Genomic DNA, 20,222 nt, shown 5'->3' on the forward strand with positions numbered 1-20,222 from the left:
GTTTGGTGGATTAGCGGCGCGCTCCTAAATCAATTATCGCATCACGCATCCAAGTCTAATTATCGAATTGTTACGTATAGTATTTTATTACTTAACATAACGAGTAAAAAGATTCACAGTTGTATCATTTATTAAACTTGAAATTGGAAATAGCAATTCATCCCAAACCTGCAAGATAGATTACGATGCTAGCAACAAATACATACATACATACTTAACATACCATAAGAGGCCGCGTTGCATTGTTGGGCGATTGGAACGAAAGTGTTTGTATTGATACGTAGCTTATGGTTTTCAGAGTTTTTGGCCGAGTTTTCGATTAAATTATCTTCCTATGCGATTCTTAGATTGTCTGGTGTGTTGTAAATTACGCAAGTGATATATCCTATACGCATCTGATAACATTTTGGAAGAAACGTTTCTTTACATACTACCAACTTTGCCGTCGATCGGTAAGTAGGTGAAGTCTGTCGAGTCATACATCACCATTACGGATTGTTATGTCACGTTAACTGTTCGTTTTTTACACAATTTTTCTTTTTTCTTAACCTGTCGGTAGACTGTCGGCCGCCTGTCGGTCAACTGTCGGCCGACAGTCGGCCGACAGTCGGCCGACAGGTTTTTTGGGGAGCTCTTCTTCACAATTACCCAAATATGATTGAAAAAATTCTAGAATATGATATGCAGTTCATGAAATGCTTTAGCTCACATCTCTATTTGGTGAGAAAGTTATTAAATTACTTTCAATTGATGAGCACAATTCATACCAATAAATGACACCTTTTGAAGACCAATTTTAATTTCAATTATGTTAATCTGCTACAAGCAAGAGAAAGAGAGTGGAATTAGCCAAGCTGAGTAAAGGTGAAAGAATTTGCTCAATATGTAGATAGTAGAATGGCTTATTCAAATGTTGCGAGGAGGAGTTGGTCAAAAATTGCTAAAAAGACCCTACCACAAATTTTTAATTTAGATAAAAAATAATACTGATACATCTGCCTTAAGTTTCTAATAGTGGATGTACAATATATCTAATTTGGCTTTAAACAAGCTTAGATTTGCAGGCCAGAAATTTGTCACAAATACCAATTACCAACAGTTATTACTGTCAAATAACAGGATCCCAAATTTCAAATCTAATTCAGAGCTAAGAATTAAATAATAAAAAAATAACTTTTGAAGCTTCTGAAAGTTAGGAGACATTTAAAATTAAAGAGCTTATTAAGAATTTTTTATTGAAAGAGAGTTTTTGCTATGAATCATGAAGAGGAGAGATATTTCACAGACCACATACAGCTGGAAGATCAAGTACTAACTTTTCATACTAAAGGAGACATGCAGACAGATAACTTGTAATAACCTGTTCTTAAAAACTTAATATTGAAACCTAGAAGTATCTCAGTCAATTGATGGTACATTTTATAAAAGGAGAAATTGTTTATTTGCTTCTTGTTGTTAATCCTGTTGTGGCTAGCAGTTTGTGTGAGTGTTTTACTAAAAAGGAGCATTTTTGGCAAATTCTCACTCTCTTTAAGTTAGAAAATTCATTCCCTATTTTGTGTTTCACTCTGTCTGACTACCATTACATTGTGGTCTACTGCTAAGTAATGAGAGAGAATTTCGCACAGCATAGGCACATGACCTAACAGCTTCATTTACCTTCCTACATGTAAATGCTACTGTAACAGTATAAATGTTAATCATAAAAAATAATAAAATTAATAATTAAATTTAATAAAAAAATATTTCAACTCAAAATCATTTCGAATAACTGGTGGTTTGATTTGTGTTCTCCTTAGTTCTACAGATAAAAGTATGCCCCTACTAAGAGAATTGCTTCAACTGAAATCCTCTTAAATTTGTCAAGAGTAGAGAAGAGGATTGTGGAGGTTCAATATAGTTTTCACCTAAAGTAAAATAAAAAGTAACTGATCAAAGAGACAAAAATAATGTTATTAAGTGATGTTGCAGTCCAACTATATGCTCAAGAAAATCCTGTCATCCTATTTAAGGCAAACTCTGCCACACCTGATTTTGAAATTCAATTGAATGTCTGAATTGTGAGTGGCATTTCAATGAGTCACGAAAGTACATAATTATATCCATTCAAGTCAAATTATAGTACATCTGATTATTTGAGCATTATTATTATTATCATTGATGATGATTTGATACAGTGTAGTGTGATCATGCAGGTGAATATATTCCTGAGAAGGACTCTGATCATCAGATGACCTTCTGCTAAGGTTGTCAAAATGTCATTCGGCCTGACTGCCTACAACTGTTCTTCTCAAGTCTACCCTCACCTTAACAATCAGAATATTTACACAATCTAATATTTCCTCTACAATCAGCATTCAAATTAGTTGACACATCATGTTTGTGAAGAGTAACAGTCCTGTTTCCATCGCACTATAAACAAGTAACACACCCCCTCCCCCCTCCATTCAATGTTCATGGAATATCACGATACAACATTGCTTTTTTGTTTTTTGTTTTTTGTTTGTTTTTTTTTTTGGGGGGGGGGGCAAAATGGTGAACTTAGCAAGGGCAAAAGAGATAAAATTGAAGCAATTATGGGTTGAAAAGATCAATGTGTCAACAATTTTGTTGCCAATTGTAGATTCAAACCATAAACTGTAAAATGGATTTGATTGTACTCACCCCAGCCAAATCTAGATCCATGCCTGGAGATGATGCTACCACATCATTCTCATTTATAATGGCAATACAGTTCATAGAGATGAACTCCTCCACTGTTAATCTCAAGTTATCCAGTGAGTATTTATCAGAAACATCCTGTTTTGTTATCAGCTAGCACCTGAAAAGCACAATCAATTTTTTTTAATAATTCTAGTTACAAAACACTTAGCTGTCAAGCTCATTTACAGGTTTTAGACACAAGATAATCAGATAAATTAACAATAATATCACTAATTACCAGTCCCCCCCTCGAAACAGGCACTGAAAAAAAAATTAAAAACTATAAATTAAACAAAAAAGTCATATAGCAGAAAAATTGAAACTGAAAAAAATTATAAACTAAATATTACACCTAAAAAATTAAAAAATAAATAAATAAAAATAAAAAACTATAAAGCTAAAAAGTTTAAAAACAAAAAAAATACGAACTACAGTGTATTGCTTGGACACTAACACTCATGCTTGAAAATGTGTGATAACAGTACACTGACTCTGAGAAAGAAATTAGTGAGACTGGGGTGAGTATGTAGAATCGAATGTACTACAAATGAACGATTTGCGGCTAAAAGTTGCAGAGGAAACAAATACTTGACTCGAGTTGTGTTCACAGCAAAGGAAAGAAATAACACAAGCCGTGTGCGCACCAATCACAACTTTGAATGTAACTTCAAATGTGTTTTACCCTCACTATTAAAACACATGGATACCACCTTAGGAAATATAAGATAATTATACTCAGATGATCACCATTCTGCACATTCCGATGCGTTCCCATGTTTATGATGATATTTATGTTCTATGATTTTGGCACATCTGTCAACATGAGACTTCTTGCATCACAAAAACTTTTATGATTATGGAATCCAAGAGGCCTTTGAAGTTAGAAAGCAAATCTAGGAGTGTCAATTTGCAATTAACATAATTGACTGCTACCTTATGAAAAAATGCCAATTAATGTTAAGATTTACTAAAACTTCATTTGAATAATAAATTTCACGATAAACATAATATACATGTACAGTGTATGACTATGTTTATCTCTTGGTACATTTTGTATAGCATACCTTTTAGTGAACCAAAGTCTTAAGCCTCTTAAAATGACTCCTTGTCTTAAAACCTTTACATTCAAGATATTGAGGATTTCTCGGAATTGTTTGATTGCCATTCATGGGGCATGAAATTGATTCTGGTGACTTTCTGAGGAAACTAATAATTAAGTCATGAAAGTAGACTTAAAAAGAAATTCATGGGTCTCGAAAGTAGGCTTTTAAAGAAATTCATGGGTCATGGAATTCATTCTGGTGACTTTCAGGGGAAATTCATGGGTCATGAAAGTAGACTTAAAAGAAATTCATGGGTCATGGAATTCATTTAGGTGACTTTCCAGGGAAATTAATGGGTCATGAAAGTAGGCTTTTAAAGAAATTCATGGGTCATGGAATTCATTTAGGTAACTTTCAGGGGAAATTAATGGGTCGCGAAAGTAGACTTTAAAGAAATTCATGGGTCATGAAGTAAGCTTTCAAAGAAATTAATGGGTCATGAAATTCATTCTGGTGACTTTCAAGGGAAATTCATGGGTCATGAAAGTAGGCTTAAAAGAAAATTCATGGGTCATGAAAACAATTCCCCTCATTCATGGAAAATTCAGGGCTTAAAATTAAACCCCATGAATTTTCATTTTGCAGTATTCATGGGCCATGAAATGATCTTAATTGGTTTTTCACCAGAAATTCATGGAATTGTCATAAAACTACTAACAGTTCATAGTGATATCTGTGAGTATAGAGATTCCTCATTATTTCTTCTGTGATTTTTTCCACATGATCACCCCGTAAAAATCTCTTAATACCACTTAAAGTTTGAATTTTGATCAAAATGAACCTCACTAATATCTTGCAATAGTCCTTAAAACATACCTGTCCGCATCTCAGGCCATACTGCTGAAACATAGCTTCATAGAGTGATAACAATCCTCCCTGTCCCACAGCGGCACATGCTCTTGGTTCGTAAGGCCTTGTCACTGCAAGAACACAGTATTGCTAATATTGAGTACAGTTCTTAATTGGGTACTAATGTAGGTAATAATGAGGCTCATGATAAAAAAAAAACACTGTTCTCAGGGCTCGAAATTGCGACCAATACAGTCGCATTTATGACTTAATTTTTATGTTTGCGACTAAAAAACTATTCCCGAGGAGTCGCAAAATTGCGAGTAGAATAAAAAAGCCAGCAGTCGCTACTTTGCCACTATTTTTGCCGAAATAAATAAAGAAATGAAAAAATATATTGTCGTGTGCCTTGATTATCATAGACATTTGAAGATATAGGGTAAAATTGTACCTAATTTATCCGAAATGTTGTGCACGCAGCGCCATTACCTTGATCGGCCGCCATTGCAGCGATCTCTTATTCACACCTCGAGGTCGGGAAGAACGGCCGCCATCTTGGATATCACAGTGTTATGCGCAGAAAAGCTTGCCCGGTGCAAAACCCAGGGAATCACCCTAATAAAATCTGAAACCTGGATTTCAAACTACCAGATTTTGCAAAGATTTCTCTGAACGCTCTTTCTTATTTCTGATTGGCCGTGACTTCCTCTCGACTCAGTTTCCTAGCAACCACATTCAAAATGGCGCACGGCCTTGGATCAGTACTGATGTCGCACTGTATAGTCAGGACGGTTCGTTTCGACAGCGCTAGCTGTGTTACATTTGACAACCTTTTCTGTAAGAAGAGTATTCTCCTCTTCACTTTGTACATCGAATGTGAGAAGTAACTTCAAACCCTCCAGGATGAAAATTCGAATTTATACTTCGACAGGTGAGAGGTCTTAACAAGACTTTTAACTTATTCGATGTCAATGAAATGTATCTTATTAGGACCACTGCGTGCTTATCCTTTAACAAATGCTGAAAGAACTGATCACCAAGCAATGGATTGGTGGACAAAACAATGACCTCCAGTCCATTTACGTAACCTCGTTGGACTACTCAAACATAGACCAACCTTTTGATTTTTTCGTTTTGTTTATGGTTAGTCACAGCAAACACCACGAAATTTAGGCGATTATTTTAAACATTCAAAATTCATCAATGTCGGTCATAAAGTCAGGTGAGAAATCGACAAAATTAGTTAAGGTGGTTCCTCCTTATATATATAGTTTTACATTTATTATTGAATTGTGCTAGAGTATAAATAACGCGCGAGACGAGTACAGATATCACGCGATATTTGTACTCCTGAAATATCCGCGAAATTCGCCCACACTGAAATAACAATTTGGCGTGTTGGATAATAATCTCTTATTAGACGTTTTTTTGTGTAGTATCACTGACTATTTTTAGTCGTTGTTTGTATTTCGACTCGCCCTATGGGCTCATCAAAATATATCACAACTCGTAAAAATACTCAGCAATACTACACAAAGAAAGGTCGGATGAGATATATTTATTATGCAATTGTGCTTTGTAGAGTACAAATAACGTGCAGAGATGAGTACAAATATCATGCGATATTTGTACTTAGAAATATCTGCGAATTAAATTCGTTCGCACTGAAATAAGAATTTGGCGTGTTGGATAATAGATCTCTTATTAGACGTTTTGTTGTGTATAGTATTGCTGAGAATGAATTTTTACTCATTGTTTGTATTTTGACTTGCCCTACAGGCTTGTCAAAATAATGCTTTTGACTTTGCTTTTGCTTTTGACTTGCCCTACAGGCTTGTCAAAATACAGTGCAACTTATCAAAATACTCAGTGATATATACTACACAACAAAACAATATATGTATTGATGTACAGTGTGTACTAGAAACAAAATGTATCAAGAGATTCATTAACTCAAATCCTCATGAATCCAGTTTCTCAAAATATTAATGTAACACATATTTTGATGAGTGCTGCTACCGCTTGTATCAAAGTGTTTCTGTTCTGGTTAATTTAAGCCCCCTCAGATATATACACTGTGTTTGTAAGGCCCTTTATTTATAAGCCCTCCTAAAACCCCTTACAAAGTTGTATGTGCCCAGACTATTAATTAAACCTGAGTGAGTAGTACTGTTAGACTTACGCTGAGTATTAATGGTATTGTTTTCAGCATAGTTCTTGTAAACAGACACACTTGTTACATTTTTGGGTCCAAAGTCACTATAATGTGAATAAACTGATCTGCAATATAAGTACATCAGCATCAATGTTACCCAAGGAAAAAAAAAACAGTCACTAATAAAACAACATAGAAGAATGAATTTGGGATCAAAATGGTGACAGACATGCTGTACAGTTGTACATAGGCTCAGACAGACAGCTCTGTTGTCTCATCTTAATTTCTTTCTCCACAATTTTAGATTGCTTTAACATAATTGGCACCATATCTAATAGTACTTTGTCTCCTGTACCATTTACAATACATGTTAGTTTTACAGGTTGACTTTCTGATGGAAACTCTTATCACTGTTTAATGTTTCTCACTGTTACAATTCTCATGTGTTGGTGTCATGGCAACCACATATTTATTATAGAACACAAAGCTTTTTAGTAATTTGAATCTTATTGGATTAAGCTTTCAGTAGTAATGCTGGGCATCTCTACGATAACCCTTATTGAAAATCTTTCCTTTTGAGCATTTGAGGGCAAATGAGTTAATTGTTCTTAGTTTTTTTACTGAACCTGGCTTCTTAGCTCAGTTCTCTCTCTTGGTACTACAATGTCCAGTCCATTTGCAAGGGTCATTTCTTTGCTGAATTTTCATCTGCAGCTCAAATTGAATTATTTATTGAAAATTTTGATTTAGATTTGCCTCAAAATTTTGTCCATTAACATGTGGCGTTATAGTTGACAGCTAAGTAGACCGCCCAACTCGTATCTAGAAGGCAGGGGTTCAAATCCTTTCAATGCCTGAATTTTTTTTACTTTTTTATTTTTCTTCTAATCATCTGTTTTTTTTTTTAGTTTTCCTTTTTTATTTATTTATTTTTTATTTATTTTTTTTAATAAAATTTTTTACTGTATTTAACAGTACACTGCAATACAATACATTACTTACAATGCTGCTTTAACTTGCACTAATAACAATATGATGAATATATGAAGTTCATATATTTTGAACTGCGGTTATAGATACGTATGATGCACGATCCTTGCAGTAGAAAGCACTGTTTATGCAATAGCGAAAATCAGACCGGAAAAAAAAAAATCAGGCCTGTACGGGATTTGAACCACTGACCTCTGCAATACTAGTGCAGCGCTCTACCAATTGAGCTAACAAGCCAACTGGGAGCAGGCCGTTAAGTTGATTCATAATAAACCCGTGATGATAAATTGGATATGATGATTATATGAAGTTCATAAATTTTGAACTGCGGTTATAGATACGTATGATGCACGATCCTCACAGTAGAAAGCGCTATATATGCAATAGCCAAAATCAGACCTGAAAAAAATCAGGCCTGTACGGGATTCGAACCACTGACCTCTGCGATACTAGTGCAGCGCTCTACCAATTGAGTTAACAAGCCAACTTAGGGAGCAGGCCATTAAGTTGATTCATAATAAACCCGTGATGATAAATCGGATATGATGAATATATGAAGTTCATATATTTTGAACTGCGGTTGTAGATACGTATGATGCACGATCCTCGCAGTAGAAAGTGCTATTTATGCAATAGCGAAAATCAGACCCGAATAAAATCAGGCCTGTACGGGATTCGAACCACTGACCTCTGCGATACTACTGCAGCACTCTACCAATTGAGTTAACAAGCCAATTGTTAGAGCGCTGACTAATAACAATATTCTATATCACTTATGGTTAATTATATGTTTACGTTACTTAGTTAAATATGGTATTTACAGTACACCACTGGCAATTACAATACTTTTCTTACATTATTCACATCTCTTTTTTTTTTTCATTGTTATTATTATTTTGCAATAACACATGATATTAACCAAAAAAGCAAAAAAAAAAAAGGTTTGTTGACAATATTAATTTGTATTTTACTACCTTAGATAAAGTTCTCAATTTTCCTTGTATAAATTGTAACTTACTATGATTTTTTTCATTTTTTTTACCACAGTTTGTAGATGTATCTTTTGTTAATAGGATAAGCAAATCCAATTGGTGTCGGAGGTAATATCGCTAATGGCAGGAGGGAGGTAAATCTGAAGTAAAATTTGATCAGCTTAGTTGAAATTATAAATTGGCCACTGTAAAAGAGTTAAAAAGCTGGCGTTTGGAGCGTTAGCCCTTAATGTCAGAGCAGATGGAGGAATTGTGGGTTGTGTGTGTGTTTATATGCAGAAAATGGAGCTATGCTATTGGTGAGAACATCGTGACGAGTAAAACAAGAATGAATTAATGGAATGAATTAACAGCGGTCGTTGATAACTATTAACAAACAAATATAACTGTGCGGAAAATTAGGAAACAGATACATGAAAAGACACTGCTATTTCAACTGAGGCAATTCAGTACCTTTTCAGTATAGTTTTTCCTACTTAATTAGACCTGACCATGATTTACATTTGTGTAAGTGATTTCAAGTATACTTATACCCTGCATCATCAACAAGGAAAATGATTTTCACTCGAACAGTATACTTAAAGTGTACTTCAAAAATGGTACTGCAGCTGTACTTAAGTAAGTGCAGTACCACTGAAGTATGATTGCAGTATAACTATTATTGATGCAGTATACTTGTACTATACTTAAAGTAAACTTCATGGTTATCTTTTTTGGTAAGGGATGCAGTCGGAATTTTCCTTTTGTGACGTTTGTAGTGCTGACTGTCGATCAATAAGTTGGGCGCGGTGATGACTCACTTGAACGACAGAAACTGGGTAACCACGTTTTTTCGAAAAACTGGCACAGTGACATCTCTACATAAACGACGAAGTCCTAGAAACTGAGAAAAGGGAATGGCATTCTTGACATGAGATGGGTGCGAATATGAATACAGAAAGAAGTGTGAGTTTGTAGGTTTGTGATACACACTAGTTCATATACCATTTTCGTTAATTGAAACTTTGATGTCTGAAAAGGATAAAGAACTGTCGGAAATTTCCTACGTATATTTTAGGGCTGGTTGAAAGGAATTGACTGCGGTTGTAAACTGAATTAGCTCCTCTGCTGATCACGAAATACTTATTAGCAAAATAGAGTCATATGGACTTAAGGACGTTGAGTTAGACTGGTTTCGAAACTATCTGACAGACCGAAAACAACTCGTAAGTTTTGGTAAAGAGATCTCTGATCCAGGTCTTATTACCTCGGGTGTCCCGCAAGGGTCAATTCCTAGCCCTTTACTCTTTGTCCTGTTTGTCAACGATCTGGCTATAGTTCTAGAACGATGCCAGATTCTGATGTACGCTGATGATACAGTTATGTATTTCACCGCGAGTAATGCCCAAGAAATAAGTAGTACACTTACCAGTGAACTTCCCAAGGTTAATGACTGGCTTTTAGACAACAGTCTTTTTATTCACCAAGGCAAAACTGGATGTGTTTTATTTTGTACTGGCTCTAGGTTAGCAAATGCTAATCTCTCTGTGAATATCGATGGCAAGGAGCTAACACGGGTTGCTGAGTATAAATACCTAGGTGTAATCTTGGATGAGTCGCTTTCATGGAACACACACTTAAATTATGTAGTAAGCAAAGTTAGTAAGAGAATAGGAATTCTTGGCCGCACCGGGCGTAGCATTAGTATGCATACTGCTGGTATAATTTATAGATCATTTATTCTTCCTGTTCTTGATTATTGTGATACCGTTTGGAACTGTTGCGGCCATACGAATGCTGATAATATAGAAAAATTGCAGAGATGTACGGCAAGGATTATCATGCAAACTAACAGCAGTGATGAAGCGCTAGCTCACCTTAATTATGATACGCTGGGACTTAGACGGGAGATTCGCACGTTAAACCTTGTGAAGAAATGTCTCGATAAGTGCTGCCCACAATTTTTAATGGACTACTTTTATTTTAATAGAGATATCATACAGAGAAAGACGCGGCAAAGTAGTCATCTCCGTCTTCCCTCCATCAAACTAGAATGTACATAAAAAAGCTTTTTATTATCATGGATGTGAAGTTTTTAATCGTAATTTGTAGTTTTTATGAATAGTTTGTAATAAACTTTAAACTCTTTTAGGATTTTTCTGCTATTAGCTTATTTAGGATTAGTTTTGAGTATTTTTATATTTCTTTTATCTAGGGCCTCTAAGGATATCAGTTTTTGTAACTGTAGGAGTTACCCTAGCTAAATAAAAGTATCTACTACTACTACTACTACTATTACTACTACTACTACTCTCTGGTAGAGGAGGAAGCGCCGATAGAGTCGTCAATATGGCGACTGCAGAGTTCAGGTTTGGGGCCATTTATTGGCTTAAAAATTAGTATTCGACAAAACCTACAAAGAGATTGGCATAGCTGGGTTCCATTTTAGTAGGTTTTAGTAGGTTGTTTAAAATAATTGTCCCCGAATGAAAAACAGTTGAGCGTAAGCACTAGTTCGGCTAGGTGAAGTAGTGTTTCAGATCTAAGTTCCTTAACAATGCGTTGATGAAAAAAATGTTTGAGGGCCAGAAGACCTTTGTCATTGGGAATGACAGTATAAAGAGATGTAGTATCCACAGTGAAAAGAAGTTTGCCTTGGCCGAGGAAATTAAAGTCGCGAAAAATTTGAAGAGCGTGTTGGCTGTCTTAGATATATGATAGTAAAGTTTTGACGATGGGAGCCATAATGTTGTCTAAATAGTTGGAAATAAGTTCGGTGGGACAACTGCGAGCCGAGACAATGGGTCGACCTGGGTTATTAGGTTTGAATTTTAGGGAATAAGTAAATAGAAGAAGTTCTAGGAGTGGTAATGATGAAATTTTTTGCTGTGGCCGGCAATTCTTGTTTAGCTTGTTTAGTTGAGTTCGTTAATCGTATTTTTGACAGTGTTTTGATTAGTGAAAGGGAGATCTTTGTCAACCTTTTGATTAAAAGAGGTGTCAGAAAGTTGCCGCAAAGCTTCTTTTTGGTAAAGATCAGTCCTCCAAACAACTACTGCGCCGCCCTTGTCAGCTGCTTTGATAACAATGTCTCTGCGTTTTTTTAGGTTTTTTTAGTGGCGACCGCTCTTCAAAGGAGAGATTGGAAAATTTGGTGCTACGATTGAATTTAAGTTTGTTAATATCGTGGCGACATTTTTTGATGAAAAAATCTAGTGATACGAATCTGGCCCTCTGGAGGAGGCCATTTAGACTTCCAATCTGAAGTGTTTCGAAAGTGTATTTGCGCGAGGTGTTAGAATGAAAGTTTATTTACAATTTGTCACTATTGGCGCTGAAAAGCCTCATTGGGGGAGTGGTCAACTATTATTAGGATTTTAACTATTATTATCATGATTATCATGACTATTATTATCTTATTATCATCATCATCATTACTTGAATTTCATGATAACGGAAACGTGGTCGGAACGTTTTCACAACTTAACCATCTTTCAAAATCACTCGTCTTTAAAACACTTTACTGACGAGGTACTACTTTTCTTGTCTTCTCTACTTATGTGGTCTTGTTGCAGTGGAGTGAGAGAAGGAGGTATATCCGCAGAGGATCGCCAACTTCGGAGAACAAAAAAGGACGTCACTTGGTAAGTCTCGCCTCCATTTCACTCTTTTTCTCGACAAAAAGGAAAATAGGCACTGCTTTGTAGAGGTTTCAACGCTTTGGGTAAACCCAGAACGAAAGATATTAAAACAGCCCGTTAGAAGTGCCAAAAATATTTTAAGTTGTCGATGAGGATTCTGTCTACTGATAACTGACGGCATCAATGAGCTCTGTTGCTCTGTTTTATCCTTTGCATCTTGTTTGTTAAGGTCAGTGTCACAAGTTCTACAGACAAATTATAGAGCGCAGTAAAGCAGTACCCTTGGTATCATTTATTACTCTGGAAAGTTGATCGATTCTGAACACTCTGAGCTTGGGCAACCGAAACAGACAGAACTGCCCCTATGACTGTTTATTGTAATATATTGATAATACTTTCACAGAGGATGAAAAACAGTTGTATTCCCTCTTGAACATGTGTAAATCAACTCAAGATGTGTTGCTGAAACAGGCAAAGCAGCAAATAGCCATGGGGAAATGTAAGAACAAAGTGGACTGTATGACTGAAGAAATCGAAACGTTAAAGAGAATTACTACAGAGGATGCTAGGCCTAAACAAGCGAGTAGCAGGTTGGTGTGAACTAATGAGCCAACTATTAAAGTCAATAACTTTTCTGATTGATTAGACACATATCACTGATCTATATATACAAAAAAAAACTAAACCCCGCTGGGCTTTTTTCGTGCTTAATTGGTTATATCAACTAATTTGAAATAGTAAATTGGCCACCGTAACGAATGAAAAAGCTGACGTTTCGAGCGTTAGCCTTTCGTCAGAGCGAATGGAGGAATTGTGGGTTGTATGTGGTTTTATATGCAGAAAGCGCAGCTACGCCATTGGTGGGAACATGGCAACGAGAAAAACACGAATAAATTAGTGGAATGAAAAGCGTTCGTTGATACCTGTGGGATTAAGAGTGCCGATTTGAAAGATTAACTTTTGCTCAAGAGTTTTGCGGTTTTCCGTGTTGCGTAAATGTAAGGAAAGACCGCAGATAGCCATATGTTGTTTAGAATGATTAGGTAAATTAAAGTGTCTAGCGACTGGTTTAGATGCGTCCTTGTCATTCCTTTCCACAACGCGAAGGTGTTCTCGGAATCGGTCAGCTAGTCGTCTTCCTGTTTCGCCGATGTATAACTTTTTGCAACAAGTGCAAGTTATGCAATAGATAACGTTGGCGAAGGTGCACTTGAAGTGATCGGTGATCTTAATGGATCGCATGGGTCCCGATATTTTCTCAGCGTTGTGAATGAAGGGACAAGTTTTGCATCGTGCGCGAGCGCATTTAAAAGTGCCGGGTTGGTCATTAGTTTGGAATGAACTTCTGACCAAAAAATTGCCTATGTTTTTGTCGCGTTTGAATGAAATAAGTGGAGGTTGCGAAAAGATAGTGCCAGTCTCTGGATCGTTTTGAAGTAATTTAATTTTTTGAAGAAAATCTATAACATTTGCCAGATCGACAGTAGCATCTGAACAGGCTCTTAAGTCGAAGACGGTACGAAAAGGAAAGCGGGAGGAAAAACAGCGATGACGGGGAATGGGTAAGGAAGAGGGCGCTCCCCCTTCCTTACCACTCCCTTACAAGCTACTTCATTCGGAGTTAATTCCAACTGCCGTTAGGGGACTGTTCACAAGCTCTATCGACAGTCAGGCACGTGTGGTTAATGAGGTTTTTTATTAGCGTAGTAATCTGCCAAAAGATTTTGCATGGATTACATAAAGTACTACCCACGCTCCTGCTACCTCGCTAGTCATTTTCTTTTTAATTTCTATGATTACTAAACTTTGTTTCTATAGGAAAATTAACGTGAAATAAGAAATCCGGCTTTTTCTGATAGAGAGGCTACAGTGTAAACTCCTCCAACAAAAATGAAATATATGTTTACGTTGCGTAAGTATTTGAATGAAAATAAAGCCTTGGAAAAGTCTTACATTTCAATCAAAACAATTAACAAAGTCATGGTGCGAAAAGGTCACAAAACTCAACTCAACTCCGAAAGAGAGTCCACGTCAATCGCAGTGTCAAGTTCAAGGTCTCTAAACGTGACTTGTTAACTGATCAGGTCACGTTGTCGCGCACAAATATTCCAAAATACCAAGAAGGAGAGAAAGAGAAAACTGCCTCGAAATAAGTTCAAGATTGGATTTAATTTGTAGCTATAGTTAGCTGGTAGAGCGGAGTTCAAGGTAACTGATCATGGGCTTAGCTCTATTGGTAGACTTTGGCTGAAGAAAACGACTAAAATCTCCCTGTCTCGAACGACCAAAAAAAATTAAAACGAAAAATGCGCTCACGAAGGTTTTTTTTTTTTTTTTTGTGGAGGGGGGGGGGGGGGGGCTGTTTTCAACCGAGACGGAGGTGATTTGTTTTACGACCCCATTTTCTTAAAAAAAAACTGTCTGGAAAACTTGGCCTAAAGAGGACATGCTACATTTTATCGCGCAATAGAACTAAAAGATGGCGTGATTAATTTTTCTTTATCGCGCGATTATTCAATTATTATATAGGTGGCAGCACCAGCGGCAAAAGAGACGCGAATCCTATGTTCTGATTGGCTACCCGAGCGGGCAGGGCAAGATGGGCCCATCTTACCCGCTCAGGACTGCCCGCTTTGATCCCGCGCAGGAGAAAAAGTGGGTGGGGCGGACTTTAGAGTTTGTAACTTTTTGACAGTGTTGGCGACGAGGTCGCTATAAGTAGCAGAAGAAACAATCAAAGCAAAAAAAGAATTAAACGAGCCTCGTGGGCACACTGTGCTACAAACACAGTTGGCTTTCTTTCCCGGCTCTCGAAATAAACAAGTCATTATTTATCCTTAGTAATTTTCAAAGTGAAATATTTTATCCATATACTGAATCCTTTATTGACCAAACTTGTTCGGTCAAGATGGCTGGATATTATCCTCGTTCTTTTATTTCGTTTTTATGGACCTCAACCTCGTCTCAGTGCATAAAAACGCGAAATAAGAACTGGGCCAACATCCAGTCATCTTGACCTCAAGCGTGGTCAATAACGCGTATCACAGGGTCGTCAGATGCTCATAAAGAATCGACCGCGCGATAATTTAGAATTCATCGCGCCATAGTTTTTCACATATCACGATATGATTTCGATTTCTCGCACGATCTTTTGCTTTTATCTAGCGATAAATGAGATTTATGGCGCGATAAAATTGAATTTAAAAAGTGGATAGCCTGTCGTCTATGGGCCACAGTATGTTTTTGCCTAGAGGAGAAGGAAGAAATAAAACGAGAATACTCGCCCCATCGACTTGCACGAGTACAGTAGAGTAGTAGATCAGTATACATGCCACAGGGCTATTAAAGTTGTGACTGAATTTTTTTTTTTTTCCCCTCAGGGCACAAAGATGGTGTCTGGGAAATCGCCGTCGTTAATTTAGCAGTGGCTAAGAAGAAGGTTGAAAAACTGTTAATTCACATATTCATTTCAACAATAATTAAGAAACTCCTTCCTGGATTGCCCGAGCTATTCCTCTCAACTGAGGCCTTTGATCTATTGTCGGATTTTAAACCAAAAAGGTTTTGATTTATGAATAAATCAATATCATTACTTCACGATCTCTGGGTCGTCTTTTTATGTGTAACACCCTCATTCATTTGCGTATAACTTCTTTAACTTAATCTCTCTGGCTTTTATGGTTTGATGCTCAATCTAAGACTACGTCACAGCATTGTCCAAAGAATAATTTCTTTCATATTGTCTTTCCGTGAATTGTTCGTGTTTGTGTTTGAGTTTGAAAATATGCGAAGAGGGGCCCTGTTCTGGAGGGAATTTTCTCTTCAGATTTCCTTTACCAGCACGGAGATATCGGCTGCATTGAAATTCCATCGCCCGGGTGTCACTGGCACCTTCAGTTAAGGAAAAAAAATATGTTTCAAAAACCATATAATTTTTATCTCAACCAGTACAAGGTACATCATTATGAAATAACAACATTGACAACGCTTTGTAACTCCAAATATGATCTGCCTGAACATTTAGATGCTACAAATAACATTTTATTTGTTGACGCAAATAATCTTGTTTTTTTTCTATGGTCAGAGTAGCAGCTGTTTGTGAACTACTCGATGTGGTTTTCGCGAATTAATGGTTTGCAGGCAGATTACTGAGTTGATTTTGAAAATGGCCGTTTCTTACCTCTTGATTGTGTTTTTTGTTCTTTGAGATCTTAAGACTCGATAATAGCGTTGTTAATTATTCGACGTATTTTTGAAAGTGAAGACAGAAATGTCTCGGTTTTATTTTCTTTAAGGAGAGCAGACAGCATTCTCGTCTCTTGACAGTTGTCATCAAACCGCCTCCCGGTTAGCTCAATTGGTTAGAACGCTGGACGAATAAACCTAGGTCCCGTCTCCTCCATCTATTAATTGGATAATTTGATTAGGCGGGGGACGTTAAAGAACCCACATCACGAGATTACTGTGATGTGGTCTGGCCTGTTTACTGGGAATTGGGAGGAGGGGGCAGCTGTAACAAAAAAAGAAAAAATTCGCCTTTGTTGATTATAAACTGCCACTTGCAGTCTGACAAAGTTTCCAGAGCCAATACATGAAAGCTGATATCTTTGCCGTTGTACAGCTATCGGTGAACCCATTGAGACCCCACCTTGAACAGTCGTAGTCAGTTGCAAATCCCTCTTTAGATTTCCCAAAAGTTGCGAGACATAGAAATCCATGTTTTCTCAGCGTCGTATCTCGTTTTTGGATTTCTTGTTTTACCGCAAAATCCAAATTCCGAATTTCAAAATCAAAATCCAGATTTTGCAATCAAGAGCACAGATTTCTTTGAACGCGGTTTCTTAGTTCTGATTGGCCGTGACTACCTCTCGACCCAGTTTCCTAGGAACCGCATTCAAAATGGTGGACAGCCATGAATTGTCACACTGTAAAGTCAGGACGGTTCGTTCGACAGCTGTGTTACATTTGAAAACCTGTTCTAAAAAAGAGTATTCTCCTCTTCACTTTGTACATGGATGTGTGAAGTAACTTCCACCCTCCGGGATGAAAATTCTCGTTTGTACATCGACAGGTGAGAGGTCTTAATGTGACTTTTAACCGATTCAATGTCTATGAAATGTATCTTATTAGAACCATTACGTACTCATCCTCTAACAAATGTGGAAAGAACTGATCACCAAGCAGTAGGTTGGTGGAGAAAGCAATGACCTCAAGTCCAGGGACTGAACCTCAAACATGGACCAACCCTTTGATGTTTTGGTTTTGTTCTTCGTTAGTCACGACGAGCACCACGAAACTTAGCGGCGATTATTTTAAACAATCAAAATCCTTCCTTCGAATTTATTCCTCCTTCAGTATAATAGATTGACGTACTAGAAACAAAATGTGTCAAGAAACTCTTAAATTGATCAAAGAGCATTTTCCTTAATTTTGTTTTTCTCTTCTTCTTGTTGTTGGGAAAATGCATTTACATCTTCGTCGCTCACCACACCACAACAAATCTTGCGGCCATTATTCCAAATAAGAAACAAAGCAAGTTCGAATTCATTCAGCAAAGTTTGAGAAAGCAGGAATGGTGACGTGGTTGCTCAATATCACCACTCATGTTACACAGTCATGTACGGAAGTCATATTGATTCTAATGAATTCAATGTTTAAGTTGCTAGGACAGCACTCCCCTCCATGATTATAATAAATAATATAACTGCCAAGATCCTAAGGTTGCGCGTACTTAGAAACTCAACAATTACAGGGGTAGCAATGCGCGAGGCGATAGACAATTCGAACTCAACTCGTAGAATGACTAACACACGTTTAATCACAGTTCAAGATAGACGAATTACACTGGTTGCGACGATGATGACAGATCGTGAAAGTCACGGTTGCAAAGTTCGTGGTCGCGGAGAATAAAACGAAGTAGAGTAGAAATATAGGGTAGTTTAGTGTCGAATAGAGTCGTGTAGGTTCGAACTGAAACGATAATCACATACAAAAAAGCTAAGATACAACGTCAGCTACGTAGTCGTGTTACAACAAAATTTAGGAAGACTTATAGATAATATTGGTTTCGTAGCATGACAACATTTCAACATTAAAAGACTAGTCATTTGACAATAATAATTCGAGTACCAAAAAAAAAGGAGAAACTTACTTTGGTGACGACTCGCACAGCAGAAAGTATAGCTCAAAAGGTAGCTTGTAGCAGATTGATCCTCTGATCGTAGCGGTTGCGGAATGACTCTCTCGCACGCTATCTTAAGTCGCCTTTTATAATGAGTGCATGCGTGACTGTGCACAGGATGTTACTTAAAACTTGTAATGTACACCATATATGTTAGCTCATTTCCTACGCACAAACTTAGCCTATAGTACACGCACGAATCTGCGAATTCCTAACTAATACGCAGCAAATTTTAGCACGCTTCATCGAAACTAGAACTAACGATTATTACTAGAATATGTCGTAAAAACAGAGGGCGTTTTAAATCTAACAAATAACAGGATACATGCATGTAGTGGCTTCTTCCGGTCACCTGAGTGACTTTTTATAGAGCATGAGATAATGAAATGCTGATATTTTTAATGGCAGATTGAAGTCATAATAAATACTGCTGACAGAGATGACTTGCAGGGAAAGTTTGGATGCAAAGGACAACATATTGGATTTGTTTTATATGTTAAAGAAGCTGCTTCCTGCAGGTAAAAATAAAAATTTTATAGTGGAAGGAGGAGGGGATAATATAAACTGCCATGTAGTTGCAACTGTTTAACCCTGGCCCCCAGTTATAGACCCATCTACCAGTGAGCAAGAAAATACATGCATAGATTTGGTTATTTAAGCGCCAGACCCCCTGGATGTTAAAGCCCTCCTCAAGCTTTTCTTGTTTAAATAATAACAAAGCTGGAAGCACTACTGCTGTGAATTAGACATTAAAATTTGTAATAATTAAGAGAAAGGATGGGCTTCAAGGAGAAAGTCTGAACTTCTTTTAAGTTATGTTCCAATTTTGTTCAGGGTGTTAGTTTTTAATTTAATTCTGTTCCAAATGTATTGAAATGAATTCAATTTATCACTGCAAAACAATTTTTTTCATTTTTTCTCATTATTTATTCTCCTTCTCTTCTTCCTTGTTTAAGTATATCAGTGGAAATTACACATTATTCATTATAATTCATAATAAAAGTAGCTTCCCTCAAATGCTGTTGGTCTAAATGCATCACATGACTGAGTGTCCCCCTGGAACTAAAACTGGGGAGCACTGGGGATTTTTCTCAGTTTATGTTTATAAATTTTCAAACCTAACATTTGATTTGGGAAAAGACTATTTTTCAAATATAATTGAAGATAATAGGGCATACTGACATTATTACAAGCTCACTCTTTTTTCTCGAGCTTCACTCTTGGGAAACATTATTTTTTTGTTCCTGACTAATCAGATGAATTCTACAAACAGACACCTGCACACATTTTTGCACCAAATGGAGATTATTGATCATAAATGAAATGGCTAGAAAAACTAGAAGTAAACATTGGCCAATGCCCATACCCTACAACATATTAAGTTCCCACCATAAGCAAAACACCAGAATTGTTTATCAGTACATATGTCCAATCCCCCAAATGTCTTCTGGACATAAGTGCAGAGTTTGTTGATACTGTCCTGGGATGTGATATCAAGTTGATGGTGCTGAATATGTTACATTTAATTCCTTACTAAGTTCACCAGAATATTTTGGTACCTGCTGTAAGAGTTTTTTTTTTAATTCTTTTTTATTCACGAAAGTGAAGTTTTGCACTAAGAGCGATTGTACCTTGACCAATAAATCAAATACCACAATTAGCTTAAAAACCATCCTTGACCCTATTTTC

General features: G+C 36.7%; 5 long non-coding RNA genes across 9 annotated transcripts in view; 2 read left to right on the forward strand and 3 right to left on the reverse strand.

The window, feature by feature from the left end:
* Nucleotides 1–4,432: 4,432 nt before the first annotated feature.
* On the reverse strand, nucleotides 4,433–5,252 carry LOC148742587 (uncharacterized). Its single transcript, XR_016000230.1, has 2 exons — nucleotides 5,085–5,252; nucleotides 4,433–4,726 (listed from the first exon to the last, which is right to left on the reverse strand). It is a non-coding gene; the product is annotated as an uncharacterized LOC148742587 (long non-coding RNA).
* A 3,451-nt stretch (nucleotides 5,253–8,703) lies between these two features.
* Nucleotides 8,704–15,949, forward strand: LOC148742588 (uncharacterized). 2 transcript variants are annotated; one of them, XR_016000271.1, is made up of 4 exons: nucleotides 8,704–8,866; nucleotides 10,927–12,355; nucleotides 12,756–12,942; nucleotides 15,733–15,949. It is a non-coding gene; the product is annotated as an uncharacterized LOC148742588 (long non-coding RNA). The 2 variants fall into 2 exon arrangements; XR_016000270.1 differs by having other exon boundaries at nucleotides 8,721–8,866; nucleotides 12,287–12,355.
* LOC148742589 (uncharacterized) lies at nucleotides 15,789–16,922 on the reverse strand. Its single transcript, XR_016000288.1, has 2 exons — nucleotides 16,533–16,922; nucleotides 15,789–16,243 (listed from the first exon to the last, which is right to left on the reverse strand). It is a non-coding gene; the product is annotated as an uncharacterized LOC148742589 (long non-coding RNA).
* Nucleotides 16,923–16,928: 6 nt separating this feature from the next.
* LOC111324858 (uncharacterized) overlaps nucleotides 16,929–20,222 on the forward strand; it is a 21,195-nt gene continuing 17,901 nt past the window's right edge. For all 4 annotated transcript variants that reach the window (XR_016000273.1, XR_016000278.1, XR_016000272.1 and 1 more), the window contains exons 1-2: nucleotides 16,929–17,423; nucleotides 18,942–19,051. This is a non-coding gene — a long non-coding RNA (uncharacterized LOC111324858). The remainder of the gene's footprint in view (nucleotides 17,424–18,941; nucleotides 19,052–20,222) is intronic.
* Nucleotides 18,148–18,677, reverse strand: LOC148742590 (uncharacterized). The gene is made up of 2 exons (XR_016000287.1): nucleotides 18,504–18,677; nucleotides 18,148–18,322 (listed from the first exon to the last, which is right to left on the reverse strand). It is a non-coding gene; the product is annotated as an uncharacterized LOC148742590 (long non-coding RNA).

This window comes from Stylophora pistillata, chromosome 1 (genome assembly GCF_964205215.1).
Source record: "Stylophora pistillata chromosome 1, jaStyPist1.2, whole genome shotgun sequence".
In the NCBI taxonomy this organism is placed as follows: Eukaryota; Metazoa; Cnidaria; class Anthozoa; order Scleractinia; family Pocilloporidae; genus Stylophora; species Stylophora pistillata.